This window comes from Coturnix japonica, chromosome 1 (assembly GCF_054131305.1).
Source record: "Coturnix japonica strain WE chromosome 1, WE-NBRP24, whole genome shotgun sequence".
Lineage (NCBI taxonomy): Eukaryota > Metazoa > Chordata > Aves > Galliformes > Phasianidae > Coturnix > Coturnix japonica.
The window spans coordinates 138,190,330-138,205,483 of record NC_140663.1 but is presented as its reverse complement, the minus strand read 5'-3'; positions in this window follow the sequence as shown (position 1 = coordinate 138,205,483).

Genomic DNA, 15,154 nt, shown 5'->3' with positions numbered 1-15,154 from the left:
CTTATGTACCAGTTAGGGTTAAACTCCCCTAAAGCAGGTCAGTCATGCCAATACTACCAGGTATTCAGCCTTTGGTTCCTTCAGAAGCCCATATAGCACCCTTCTGGTCCTGTGGTGAAGTTAGTTTTTCCTGTTCAGATAATCCCAAATAATGGAGATCAGTGTTTAAGTTTTTCTGAATACAATATATATCAGGAAACTGATGGTATGTTGCATGTCTTGTAGTGCAGCAAGATGACATATGAATTATTGGAAACACATGGATTTCCAAGGGTTTACCGAACCAGAAATAAGTGAAATAATAAATCAATAGTTCTAGAAAATTATTATTATTTCTTTCAATACTTGCTTGCCACTTGCAAAATGGATTATTTTTTAGCCTTCATGTGACTGTGCACACACATGACTTTGTTATATGCCTCCCAAAAATTTGCAAACCAATAAGTTCACATATTCACAATACTCTCTCGTTATATTTGATTAATTAGCTTCAATTCTAATTATACTGTATTACAGTGTGTTGTCTGGCATTCTGACAACAAAAGAATTTCATATTACTCTAACTAAAGACAATCTCAAATGCACAACCATAGGTTTGCACATGAGCTTGCAGAACACATAATATATTTATATGGCCATACAAAAATGTATGAAGGAGTGAAATTAGTGTTCTCCTGATAATGCATACTGCTTAACTGAAAGCACACTGTATTACTAATTCTTGAATTTCTATCACTAGCTCTGTCCCAGTCTGAGGGAGCTTATCCTAAGCAATGAGAAAAACAAACTAACCAACAAAAGCAAAGATTCTTGTCAGCCCTGGGGCAAGGAACTATTTGCCATGTAACAGTGTAGACATTAGTACCCTAGATGATGCTTCCATGATGTGTTAGATGTGTTGCAGACATAATATGTAGGTTTTGGAACATATGTAGTAAATGTGTGTTCTGGGTGGCTTGGACCTCTGAGTGCAAGACAGTGCTCTACAGAATAAATGGACGTTAGGAAGACTAATTACAGTAATCTCAGCAAAATAAGTTGCTAAATGGTATCCAAAAAAGCTTTCACAAACATTCTGACCAAATGTATAAAATGGTGCTAACACTTCTGTCTAAAAATCTGCATATACTTCTCATTCAGTCATTTATTCTCTCTGAATCACTAGGGGCTTGACACTTCTGGCTTCCAACTGATTCTTCTATCTCAATTTAACTTGCATTAACTTGAACTTTAAAACAAACAAACAAAAACCCACAGAAAATAACACACAAAATACATCTCAAAACCACCAGTGAAACAGAATAAATAATATATATGTGGAGTTTAGAAAACGTTGCACACAAAGCATATCAAAGTCAACTGAGTACAAGTTCAAGAAATTAAGATGCTGAAAAGAAAAACAAAAGCTAAAATTAAAGAGTAAATATGAAAAAGGTAGTGCACTGACTGTATTTTTTTTTTCTTATTATTTTTCTTTTAATGGAATATGAAAGTCCACAAATCTACAGAAAACTGCAAAGGCTGGGTAGTATTTTTTAAGGTAGCTAAAAATAGAAACTAACCAACTAATATTCACTGTGTCCTACTCAGCAACAGTAGTGAGTCTTTTTGCTAGAACTTCAACTCTAATTTTTCTGAAAAATATAGGCCATCAAAATGAGATCCTGTATACATGCTTAAAATCCTTCAGTATATATACCAAATTTTTCAACATTTAAGCTAATGAATATCAAGTCAAAGAAGACAAATGTAAGATTTTATCACTTTCTTAATCTGAAAGTTCCATAATTAAAATCCACATTTGATAATGTTTGAGGGTCCTTTCTGCAAAAGGAAGCTCACAGGTTACAAACCTTCTAAAAATAAACATTAAAACATACATTTATTGTAATAAAAGATTTAATGGTTTCCCAGCAGTGGGATTAAGTTTTCTATGATATCGTAAATCATTTAAGAATGGAACTATATGCTTTATTTTCATTAATTTATTAATTTATACACATAAAAATAATTTATAATTCATTAATTTATACACATAAAAAAACACATTTTTTTTTAATTTCTTCTGAAAAGAATATATGTTTATTTTAATGTTTTATTTTTGAATACACAGGGGAAACTAATCATATATTTTTAAAAAGCATAGCATGTTTAAGCCATTAATTTTAAAGACTTACTTTCTGGCTAATAAGTAAGTCACTTTTTTTTTTTTCTTTTTCTTTTTTTTTCTTTTTTTCATTTTGGGGGGATGGAACATTGCTAAATATTAAAGATTATTGCACTCAGAGAGGTGGTTTTTATTCAATTTTATCTTGTACCTTAAAATCTTCATTAAGCTTCTAGGTATGTTTAGCATCACTAGGTCAAAGACATAAGATATGGCAAATAAGATTCATTACACATCTATAACTGTGTTGCACTCTAGTACCATATATCTTTAACTGGTAATAAACTTTGTACTGAGCTTGCAAGTTTGCAGGATTGCATTTTTCAAGGACTCTTTTGTCAGATTTTTAAAAATTATTTATTTATTTATTTATTTATTTATTTATTTATTTATTTATTTATAATCTACTTTCAGCTTTGTCTGATCTGGTTTAACTGTGGCAGCAATTTCTCTAAGGGACCAGGTGACAAAAGGAAATTTGCTCTACTTTGTGGTGTCTTTATTTTGCTCAACTATAGTTTGATATAGATAGCAGTAAAAAGCAGTTACCCTCAGAAGGATGACATGTTTATTTGTGTAGCACTGTGAAGCATTTTATGAGCAATATTGTGCAGAGGATGATCACATGAAGATATAACACCCTATAAAAGAGGAAAAAAAGAAAAAAAAATCACAAATCAATAGCAACAATATAGAAATGAAATAATTTTTTAAAATAAATAAAAGTATTTTTTTCATGTATATGTTTTGCTTTACATAGTTTTAGCAACATTACCATGCATGCGTGCATGTATCTAAACGTACATTTATATACATAATGTATACATAGTTCTATTCCTTATCTGAAAAACAGTGAAGATACAATTTTTTGTGATCTCTACTATCTTTCTTGTGTTTACTTACTTTGTCCTATGGAACATCTGGCTTGAAGAACTGTAACACACTGCAGGGAGACATAATTGCTGAAAACATCATGAACTCAAGCAGAAAGTTAGAAAGTTCAAATTTTTCATCTATTCTTTCTGGTAATAAATACAGCATTCACAGAGTTAAGCAGTATTTTTTGTACCAGTTAAACTATAGATGTAAAAGTTTGAATTTCTTAAACTTCTGCCTCAGGACACTACCAAACTCCTCAGTAGTAACTAATCAGTTTGTTTCTTAATGGTGCATTGACTATAAGAAGCATAACTATTCTGTAAGAGTAAAGTCCATATGTTGTCAGTATCCCTTTTCCCTTCTTGTCCTTATTTCCATTTTAAAGGATACATATTTCACACCTAATGCAAACCTCCATTATTTCACTCCACGATTATTTCTGCAGAGATCATTTTTTAGGCACTTGTAAACTTTCTGGAAAACAGCAGCACTTAACAGCAGCTGTGTAATCTCAGAGATCCAAATATAAAGGACAGAGACTGCAAACAACGAGGGTTGATTAAGCTGTGTACTTAATGGTAATTTTTAAAAAAGCATGTTTATTATTATTGTTCCTGTTATTAATATTATCATCGTTATTATTTTTTATGCATTCTCACTACAAGTTCTTAACAATGAAGCAGACACTAAAACACATATTGTGTGAAATTTATGTTTCCAATGTTTCTGACATAATAATTAATTTCCATTACTAATTACTATAGCTAGTATTAAAGCCAACTTAGATACTCAGTGTAGCTGGATAACTTTCCTATCTTTCTTGTCCTGTATTTCCTCAAACATCTCCCATTTTACAGCACATTTAATTTCTTCCCGATGTCTCAACAAGGATTCTCCTTACTAGAAATTAAATCTCTTCTTGGATAATCATTGGGAATAATTTCTCCCTTTTTTTTTTTTTTTTCCTTTCTTTTTTCTTTTTGTCATTATAGCAGTGTTTCAAAATCTTGATGCAGTTAAAGATAAATCCTTAATAGAGAAAATATTACTTAATTAAATCTTCAAAACTTTTTCTTGTATATAAATAAGATAAACATAAGAAGTTTTGAAGAAAAGGGACTTACTTTCTCTAGAGAAAAAAAATATTATGAACAGTTATAACCTACAGAATTAAGATGTTTTCTTAGCCTGCAAGACTTACATGAAGGTGACTTTTTTTCTTCTGCACGTGGTCTAGTCTCCAGAAATGATTTTAATTCTTTGTACACTCCCTGTGGGGCTTTCAGAACAAAATCTTTGTGAACCTTTATTGTAAATGTTTAATTAGGAAGTCATCCACTTCCTACAGATCCAGAACTTTCTCTGTTAGCTTGCCATAGTTCAAAAAAGCTCTCATAGAATGTAGCTTATCTCAAGCACTAGGGGAGCTTAAAACAGCTTCAGACAAAAGTAATGTCAGAAAGCTAAAGCTACTGCTAATTTATAAAGTCATTATGCTGTGGTATTCCCATAGCTAGAAACTGTCTCAAAAAGTCTTTGCAAACTACATACAGAAAAACTGCCTAGGGAAACAGTGATGGTAGTGGCACTGGAAGGATTTTTTAATTATTTTTTTCCAGTCTTTAAATAGCTTAGGTTTTGTAGGTTGTGGGTGTCATTTGTTGTTGTTGAGTTTTGCTTTTGTTGTCGTTATTTGTTTTGTTTTGTTTTGGTTTGGTTTGGTTTGTTTGTTTCTAATGGAAACTAAGTACACACTAGGAATGTTTTCTGTCCCCCAGTATTGGTGCTCTGCCTTTTTAAATCCTTATTCCTAAAGGCACAGCCAGGAATGTGGCTGATGGGGCCCATCTGTGCCCCCTGCTTGGGCTGCTGGATCAGATTTGAACTGGCTGGGGTTTGTGTCTGGCATGGGGCAGACCCAGTTTGCCTCAGAGAGGTCACCCATGCATCCCTCCCACCAGCACCAGAGCACCTACACTCAGTGCCAGCACCAGTATATAAAGCAATCACCACTCTCCTGTGTTTACTTCATAGTATTCTGTACCTGAGTTATATTCCATGCAGTCATTTTTCAACACAGAGAGCACCAGTTTCCCTTTTAATTCAAGATGAGAAACCTCACTAGAAAGGGTACTGACATTTACTCCAAACACTGAGATCAAATTTGTGAATAAGAAACAACATCAGCATATGCTGAGAATATACTGAAGTAAAGTTTCAACAGAAACAACAACAACAAAAAAAAGTATTTCATGATGTATAAACAAGAAATCCATATAGAAACATATAACAAATTAGATTCTGAAATGTAACACATATTTTTGTGTTTGTATAAGGTTTATGTATTAAGATTTTGTTGGGGAGGAGGGGAAAGATACAGATGTGGCTTCTCTGAGAAGAGTACAGAAGCTGCCCCTGGCCAGTGCTGTGCCAATGAGCAATGACTGAATGAAACCCCCATCCCCCTCCCTGCTACTCAGGGGGAGGAGATAGAAGGGGATGGATAGAGGGAAAGGTATTTTTATTTGGCTTTTCTTTTTCACTTCTCTAGTTTTATCAGAGAATAATAAACTAGAATTTATTTCCCAAGCAATAAGTGTGTTTTCCCCCTGATGATAACTGGTGAGTGATCTCCTTTTCCTTATCTCAACCTATGCAGTGCTTTTCATTGTATATTCTCCCTGTCCTTTCGAGGAGGAGAAATGAAAGAGCAGTGTTAAATCACAGCAGTGTTCTTGCAAGAGACATCTCAGAAACAGTTCCCTTTATTTAAAAACAGATTCAGACAAAATTAGTAGAAATTGAAAAATGAAACATATTCCAAAAATAGGCGCAGTATTGTTAAGAAATTTTGCATATTAGGTGAGAGTACATTTCCTAAAAGCCCAGAAAATCCTGTTTTGCTTGATATGCAAATGTAACAATAATATCAACCTACAGAAGAAATGTGACCTATTGAACTTATACATTTCCAATAATCAGTGCACATATTGGTGTCGTATAACTGGATGTAGACACGTAGAGATTGGGCTGAATTAAGTTAACTCACAGCAGCATATGCTGGAAAGCACACATTTCATCTTATACTGGTCTGCTGACTCTCTTTTCACATCACTGCTATGATGGTTTCTTTTGTTTTTTTGTTTTGTTTTTTTCGGGGGGGGGGGGAGGGTGTTCTTTTCTTTTTTTCTTTTTTTCTTTTCTTTTTTTTCTTTTTTTCCTTCCTTCTTTCTTTCTTTCTTTCCTTCTTTCTTTCTTTCTTTCTTTCTTTCTTTCTTTCTTTCTTTCTTTCTTTCTTTCTTTCTTTCTTTCTTTTCTTTCTTTCTTTTTTCTTTTTTCTTTTTTTTTTTGTTGTTTTCTTTTCCCCTATCCTAAAATCCACAGAGCTTCTCCAGCTGTTGTTACTAACATCATTATATTTAAAAACAACATATTATGTGTACATAAGGGCTTTTTGTTTACTGAAACCCTTAAGTCAAACTTTTGTCAGTTGTTCAGATATGTGCAAATTACTGACAAGATCAGGACTCACCATAAAAAATAACAGAAAATCTGCAACTTCTCCTTAAATGAACGGAAATCCCATGTAAACTTAATAAATAACTAAATAATTTCCATAAAAGTATACTCATACTACTAATAAAATACATATATATATATACAATCTTCTGTCAGTAGTTCAGTGCAGACACAAAACATTTACTAGACAACATAAAGATAATAAGTTTCTATATTATGGAGTAATATAGAACAGTCCCCAACCCGTAATGACAGCATGACCTTCAGAACAAGCATCAAAATTCATGCAGGCCAACATATATATTACATTTCAACAAGATGTCAGGTATGGGCAATGGCAAGATGCCAGGAAGCACGCAGAGCACCTTAGTGCAGACTCGCCCCACTGTCAATTTGTAGCAACAGTGTGAACCTTGGGCTGAATATGTGATGCCCTTCCAAAATGTTCTTTCATTCAAAACGCACCATGGCATAAATGCCACAATAAATGTTTAGGAATTCATTTGCCATTTCTTACTTATAATTCTTTTCATTTATACTCACAACAACAAGTGGCAACATCAAGTGTAAAACATATTTTCAGAAGGCAATGCTAAAATCATCCCCGAATTCAACACAACTCTGTAAATCCCTATATAGAAGGAACTAGATCCATGGATGACAGGAAAACAAACAAACAAACAGAAAGTAGAATTTGTTGTGATTTCAACAGGAAAAAAAGGAAAAACAGTTCCATATATGTTATGATCTGATGTCCCATTGCGATTTTTTGTTGATGATCACTTTAACATATTTTACAGCATTTTTGTAACTCTGCATCCTCTCTTGGATAGTGGGCTCGATATTCCTGTTGCAGAAGTGGTAATTCCAGAAAATTCAGCATCATATCAGTGTGTTTCTACACTACAATCAATAACCATTCCCTTGAGAGAAAATCCCTGTGCTTTACAAAACAAGATTTCAGGATATCATTCAAGATGTAATTATTGTGCACTGATAACAATATGGCTCCTTTCTTAATGGAGAATTATAAGTAATACCCTTCTACATTTCACTGTGAAGAAAGAGATTAATTAGATGAACTCAAAGGTGCTTTCCAAACCTATTTTCCATTATTCATTGCCTTTTCTCACCTCAGTTCCCCCAGGAAACAGCTTGCCACTCCTTGGGATACATTAATTAAATGCACTGGACTCCCACAGCAAAAACAGGTCAGGTGCAACGCATGCAACATAATCACATTCAGCAAGCTGACACTTCAGGGAAACATTTTGAGTTGCAAACAGTATTCAAAAGCATAAAAACCTGGATGTTAGTGACAGGACATTCAAGGTTAGAACTCAAAAGAACCTCTATTTTCTAGAATGGGTGACTTTGCTATTTTAATGAATGTGCTCCTTCCCTAGGAGCACATTGTGCTAAAGATCATAGTTACCATTTGATATTATCAATGGCTTGTATCTTTATCAAAATGCTAAGATTACAGGGTATAAATATGCATAACAATTCCCTTTACTCTCTCTTGTCAGCAAAGCTGTATGCATTAGCAAGTTATACCTACAGGATAAATGCTTTATTATTTTTTTTTCCAATTTATTCTTCCTACAGTAAATTATACCCTTACCAATGCTGAGCCAGGAAAATAACATCTATGGCTCTTATAACTGGGTAAATATCATACAGATTTACTGAGATGCTTATCTGTTCATTTCAGTCTTCCTGACTAAAAGCCTTTCCATTTCCATTGTAGCTACTGGCCACAGTATTCCTAACCAAAATATATACGGGGGAGGAGGTGTGTGTGCAGGGGGGGGGGGGGGGGGGGGGGAAGGGCAACAAATGCAAGTGCATACTTTCCCCATCACTTGGGAAATCTCAGTAGGAGAAAGAGAAAGACCCATCCCCACAGTCAGTTTCAGTACTCAGTGCTCTATCCTGAATCAGCAGAATAAGAGAATAAGAGAAAGTTATTTCAGCTACTAAATCTCTCATGCTGTACAAATGAAGTTGTATTAACTATTAAAAATAAATAAATAAATAATATATAAATATATATAGTAAACCGTTTAACAGTTTTTTTCTGGTTTGGGGTAGAATTATTTTTCGTTCGAGTAGTAGGTACTGCTGTGCAATAGATAAAGGATGAGAAGAATACTGATAACACACTTAATTCTTGCTGAGGAGTGCTTACTCCAGGTAAAGGACTTTTTGGCTTCTCATGTTGCCCTGTCTGCAAGTATACTGGGAATGCACAAGAAATTGGGAGGAAACATAATCAGGACATCTGACCCAAACTGGCCAAGGGAATATTCTACACCATATGGCATCACACTGAACAATAGAACTGGGGTATTTGGCTGAAGTAGAGGCTTTCACTGCTTGGAGATTGGCTGGGTATCGCTCAGTGGGTAGTGAGTAATTGCATTGTGCATCACTTGCTTTGTATAATCCTTTATCCTTATTGTTATTTCCCTTCCTTTTCTGACCTATTAAACTGTCTATCTGAAACCATTTTTTTCCAGTTCTCTCCTCCATCACACTGGGAGGGGGTGATCAAATGACTGTGTGGTGCTTAGCTGCTTGATGGGTTAAACCATAATACTTCTCACAAAAGAAAAACAATTGTATACTCCTAAAGTTGCTATGTCCTAAAAAGCCAGAAAATCAAATTTGTGATGCCTTGAGCAATTTTAGTGCTTTCCATATGTGTTTAGATAAAATGTATATTATTCATCCTGAGAACATATCAAACCTTACACTATGACTCAGACTGATACTGAAAAATAATTGGAGAAAGGTATTTTATATTTGGAGAATAATTATATTAATAATTATTGAATAATGTTAGTTACCAATGAATAAGGAAAAGTACTTTTTTATTGTTATTTGGAATTTCTGAAAAGAAAGTCAACATATTCTTAAGCAGTCTCAAAATTATAATATTTTATACATCACTACTCACCTAAGTCTCTAGGAGAAAGAAGTGAAGGAATGTTCTATGATAATTAAAAGGATTTCATTCTAAAATGCAAATATGTTCTCAGTTATAGCAGCTTGAGTTCCTAAAACTGATTGCCTGTAGCAGAAGAGCACCCCCATAAATTTTAATTTTCAAGACTGAAAGACTGAAATTTAAACAGATTAACTCTACGTTTGTGTTATTTCGTCATTGAAGTTTCACTAGGTGGAGCTCTAGGTCAAAGTTCCTAGTAGTTAGAGTGGACATATCATTGTGTTAATCTTATTTTACCACATCTGTTGTTAAAAAAATCAGTTGCAGGAAAATTCATTGGCTTTTTGTGTGTGTATGTGTGTGTTTGTGTGACTTTATGTTTATGTAAAGGCATAATTCCCACAAATGATGAGAGGAATAAATAGAAAATTGCAGATGCTGTCAACCTAAACGGATCATTTCTGTGATTTAATGGTATATGCAGACACACTAGAATTTTCTTGGTTCAGTTTTTTCTTAGCTGTGCTATTGTACTTTTTCTGTGATGAATTATTAAACAGTAATTCATAAAGTTCATAAAAAGTCAGTTTCTCAAGACATTTAAATACTGATCTGCCTTTATTGTGCATAACAGATGACCTGATAGACTGTAAAAGGAAGAGGTTCCAAATATGAATAAAATTTTTAAGCTAACATATGCTTAAAAGAATGTGACATAATAGTTCTTCTTCCAGAAACAGAAAGACAGAGAAATATATATGTGTATATGTATATATATATATATATATATATATATATATATATATATATACATATATATATATACATATATATATATAAATGTGTGAAACCCCTAAATGCTACTTATAAATCAAGCAGTAAAATCAAGTTATATGTCTCTATGGTTCCTTGTTTGTATGTGTTTGTTTGTTTGATTCATGAAGAATCCTTATGCCATAAAACTAAAAACAGAAAAGTTTAAATGTTATCATTCTATATTATTATTAAATTATTTAACAAAAGAATGAAGTGTGTTCTTCATTCCAGATTCTGCTAAGCACTGCATTACTCGAAAGTCTATGTAAAAACACAACAAGGGAAAATAATATTATTAGCAATATCCAAAAATTTTGAAACAAAAATCAGTCAAAAGAAAAAAAGTGAAAAGCACAAAATTGCACTGTTCACTGTGCAAATGCCCACAACTATCAGCTGCTATTTCCCTATGTAATTGCTATCCTTTCATTAAATGCTTCATGAATTTTGGATTCTTAAAACAATCTCACTCTCTAACTAGGTGAATATTAAAATATACTTGTTGTGTCTTTCTTTTACTGTTTCTGACAGATGGAAGTAAACTAGAAAGAATAATTTACCAATGAAAAAATTCCAGTAGATCTGTACACTGGATCAGATGAAACAATAAATACCAAGCACATGCAGTTTGCTAGCCAGCCATGGTAACACGCATGCTCAGAGATGAAACTGAGTAAACACTCAAGTGAACACTGTTGGAAAAAACAAGAGGATCATCAGTGCAGTGTTTCTGTATTGTTTTAAGAGATAAACACCAGGGATGAGATAATATGTAATGTGATCAAGGTCTGAATAAAGCATGAGTTGTGAAAAGTAGTAAGTAGATCATGTTTTTATTCTCTTTTGTTCATTTTTATAAATCGTATTTTTATATATAACAACAGCAATCAGGGGCTTGGTTATGGGTGTTCTGTTCAGTTTTGATTTAACCCTCTAATCTAAATACTCCAGAGCACAGAATGGACCTCCATGTCCTAGCAGTGACTGGAAATTTAGCACAGTGACAGTTACAGAGAAACTTCCAGACCAGTCTGAGAAACAGCAACAAGGTGAACTCAAGTTCTAGGAGAATTACATAGGATAATAAACTGCCCAAAATAGTAAACATTATCAAAACAGATATTTATTGTTTAATATATATTCTTCTGGATGATAAACTGTTCCTCTTTTTTTTTTTTTTTTTTTTTCCCAATTTCCTCATTCTACCTGAAAATTTACTAAGACTAAGTTTATGATGGTGAATATAAAAATATAAAAGCCTACACTGAGACCCAGTAAAACCACATTTATGAACACAGGAGTTCTTATTCTCAGGTGAGTGTTACTGGGGTATGAAGGCGTATTTGTTTTCTACTCTTACGTTTCTTGTCTCCTTCCATGAAGCATTTTATTTAATATCTCTCAATATGTTTTCAAGAGCTAATAGGAAGTAGACCCCAGAAATCTGTGAGACACAAGCCAGAAGTTCAGAGCTAAGTTTAAAAAAAAAAAAAAAAAAAAGGGGGATCTGAGCACTCTAAGGCACTTAATAGTAATAATAATAATAATAATAATAATAATAATAATAATAATAATAATAATAATAATAACAACAATAATAATAATAATATCTTTCCATGACATGCATGGTACATGGTAAAATAATATACAGAGATTGTATGTTTAGAAATGTATTGAAGTTCTTGATTTAAGTTTCATTTTTCTATTGTACATTACATATGATCAGAGAACAGACAGCGTAACATAAATTTTAAATTCCTTTCTAATAATCAGGGCAAGAAAGAGATCATTTTTCTACCAAAGAAAGTGTAGTTTTAGAAGTGAAAAAAATGCTGTTTGGCATTGTAAACCAAACACCACCACAAATAATAGCTTTGAAAAAGCTTGAAAAAACACATCTGTGGTAGATAAAATCGACTAAGGCCTTCACAGCTGAGATTTTATTTTTTAATATCATCTGTAAATTAATAATCTGGCAGCTTTATAGCTACATCAAAATTATTTTTTCATGTTTGACTTTTTGACATATAAAAACTTCCATGAAAATTGATTTGAAGATAAGCCTCATCCACTCTGGTCTTGAACACCTCCAGGGACAGGACATCCACAACCACTCTGGGAAGGTGTTCCAGCACCTCACCACTCTCTCAGTGAAAAAATTCCACGGCATCTAATCTAAATCTTCTCTTTTGGTTTAAAACCATTCCCTTTTTTCCTATCACTATCTATCCATGTAAAAAGTTGTTTTCCCTCCTGTTTATAACCTCCTTTTGAAGATTAGAAGACAGTGATGAGGCTTCCTTCAGACTGATCAAGCCCAGCTCCTTCCGCCTGACCCATGTGCAAAACCTTGCCCTTTGGTTTGTTGAACCTCATTAGATTTGCACAGTCCCACCTTTTGAGTTTATCTAGGTCTCTCTACATGGCATCCCTTCCCTTTGTGTCAAGCACACCACTCAGCTTGGTGTCATCAGCAAATGTACTCAGGGTGCACTCAACCCCATAATCTATGCCACTTATAAGGATGTTAAGGAGCACCAGTCCTAAGACAGACCACTGAGGGACACCAGTTGTCACTGGCCTCCACCTGGACATAGCACCGCTGACCATAATGCTCTCACTGTCACCTTCCAAACAATATCTTATTCAATGAATAAGAGCAAACCTCTCTAGGGAAGTAATCAGGGTGGTAGATGGGTACCCTGGTGTGACTCAGCAAAGAGTCTCCAAATACTAATACCCTTTGCGTTTTTTTTAGAGACACCAGTTGTGACTCAGGTTCTCACTTGGACCTTTTTAATGTGATCACCCCTTTCTGATTCTGAGCTGCTATCCATACTTTCTTCTCTCGCCCACACGAGAGCTTGATATCTATTGGTTTGTGGGACTTCAGGAGCAAGGAGGAGTCTTATTCTTTAGTCCTGAGAAGAGACAGTGTTCCAGTCTCCTTCACCCTGCAGATGTTCACCCTTCGTCAGGTGGGAAGCCTTCTTATTTTCCTCTGCTGGCCTAACCTCAAGATAGGGCTGTCTGCCTGTGCCACTGCACAATATGAGGCATCAATAATCCTCTCATGTTTCTAAGTACGTCACAGCCTGGTCAGATGCTCAAAAAAAATGTCAAGTTGGGCATATCTGCACCCAAATAACCCCTCACTTACCTCAGTCTCTCAGGTGACCTCCAGATTACAGACCAGCCTTCATGGGCCCCAGGAGGTCCACCTGGGTGTATCAGTTGGTCCAGGAAGGTTGTGTGCCCCCCATCTGTGTTTCTGCCTCAGCTTGTCTGCCACACTAAATGTTCAGTCCAAGAACAAAATTTCCCTAGTGTGCTCTCTGTTACCACTAACGAGACAGGTAGACTGAATGATATCAAGATAAATGAAAATCCATAGAATATACGGAGACACAGAAAATTTTCTGTCACACATTATTAAGATTCAAACTTTCATATAATGCCTTATAGCACATATATATATTTGATGTGGAAGAACTAAAATATGGTCAAAACTTTTGAAATGGACCATTGGTCAGTTGACTAAGTATGAAATTAGGAGTCTAATATGAGATACATTCCTGAGCTTGTGCTACCTAACATAGATTCATATTCCACTAGTGTTTGCTTGACCCAAAGTAAAATGACAGCAATTAATTCAGCACAGAAGGAAATTACTTTTTTTTCTTGTGACTGAGATAATGATTTTAGGATGGAGTTATAAATTTAAATGACTGAAGGAAAAATCAAAAGTAATTATATACATTTTCCAATCAGTTTTTAAACTAAAAGGAGACTTTATAGCAGCCTTTCAGTACCTGACTGGGATCTACAGGAAAGCTGAGGAGGGTCTTTCTATAAGGTCAGATGGTGACAGAACAAGGGAAATGGTTTTAAATTGGAAGAGGGTAGATTGAGAGTAGATATCAGGAAGAAATTCTTTACTTTGAGGGTGATGAGACACTGGAAAATGTTGCCCAGTGAGGTTATGAATGCCTCCTCCCTGGAGACATTCAAGGGCAGACTGAATGGGACTTTGAGCAACCTGGTCTAGAGGGAAGTGTCCCTGCCTATAGCAGTGGAGCTGGAACTAGACGATCTCAAAGGTCCTTTCCAACCCAAAACATTGTATCATTCTGTCATCCTGTCATTCTATCGTTCTATCATTCTATAATTCTATCTTTCTATCTTTCTATCATTCTGTGTTCTGTTTTTTGGAAGAAAAACAAAATTGATAACACACCAATGTTTTAGTTGTTACTGAGCAGTGCTGTACAGAGCCCAGGGCATTTCATTCTCTCAGCTTCTCATACTATTTTACTAGTGAGGGATGTTAAAGGGAAACAAGGAGTTGTGGGGAGGCAGAACCAGGACAGCTGATCTAAACTGGTCAAGGGGATATACCGTACCATATGATAAAATGTGAAAAAAATCTGTAAAACAGTGGGGAGTTGGCTAAGAGGGCAATCAGTACAACTGCTCACCTCACCTTTCACTCGTTTCTTCTCTTAAACAAAATAGAGAAAAAATAGGATGTAAATTCTAATTGTTTAAGATATGGACAACCTATAGTCAACCTAGATATCAAAGAACAATCGCTATAAGGGTCAAAACACACTCACTGTACAGAAGATTAATATAATTTACTATGGACTAGTGAAGCAAGAACTACAAATAAACAAAAAAATACCATCACTTACTCTTTTATATCTCCGCCCTTTGGCAGTGCAGAGGAATGGGAAATGAGGGTTGTGATCATTAACAGTTTATAATGCCTCATCTTTACTGATTCTTCATGAATACTATCCCTCTGCCATAGTGTGAGT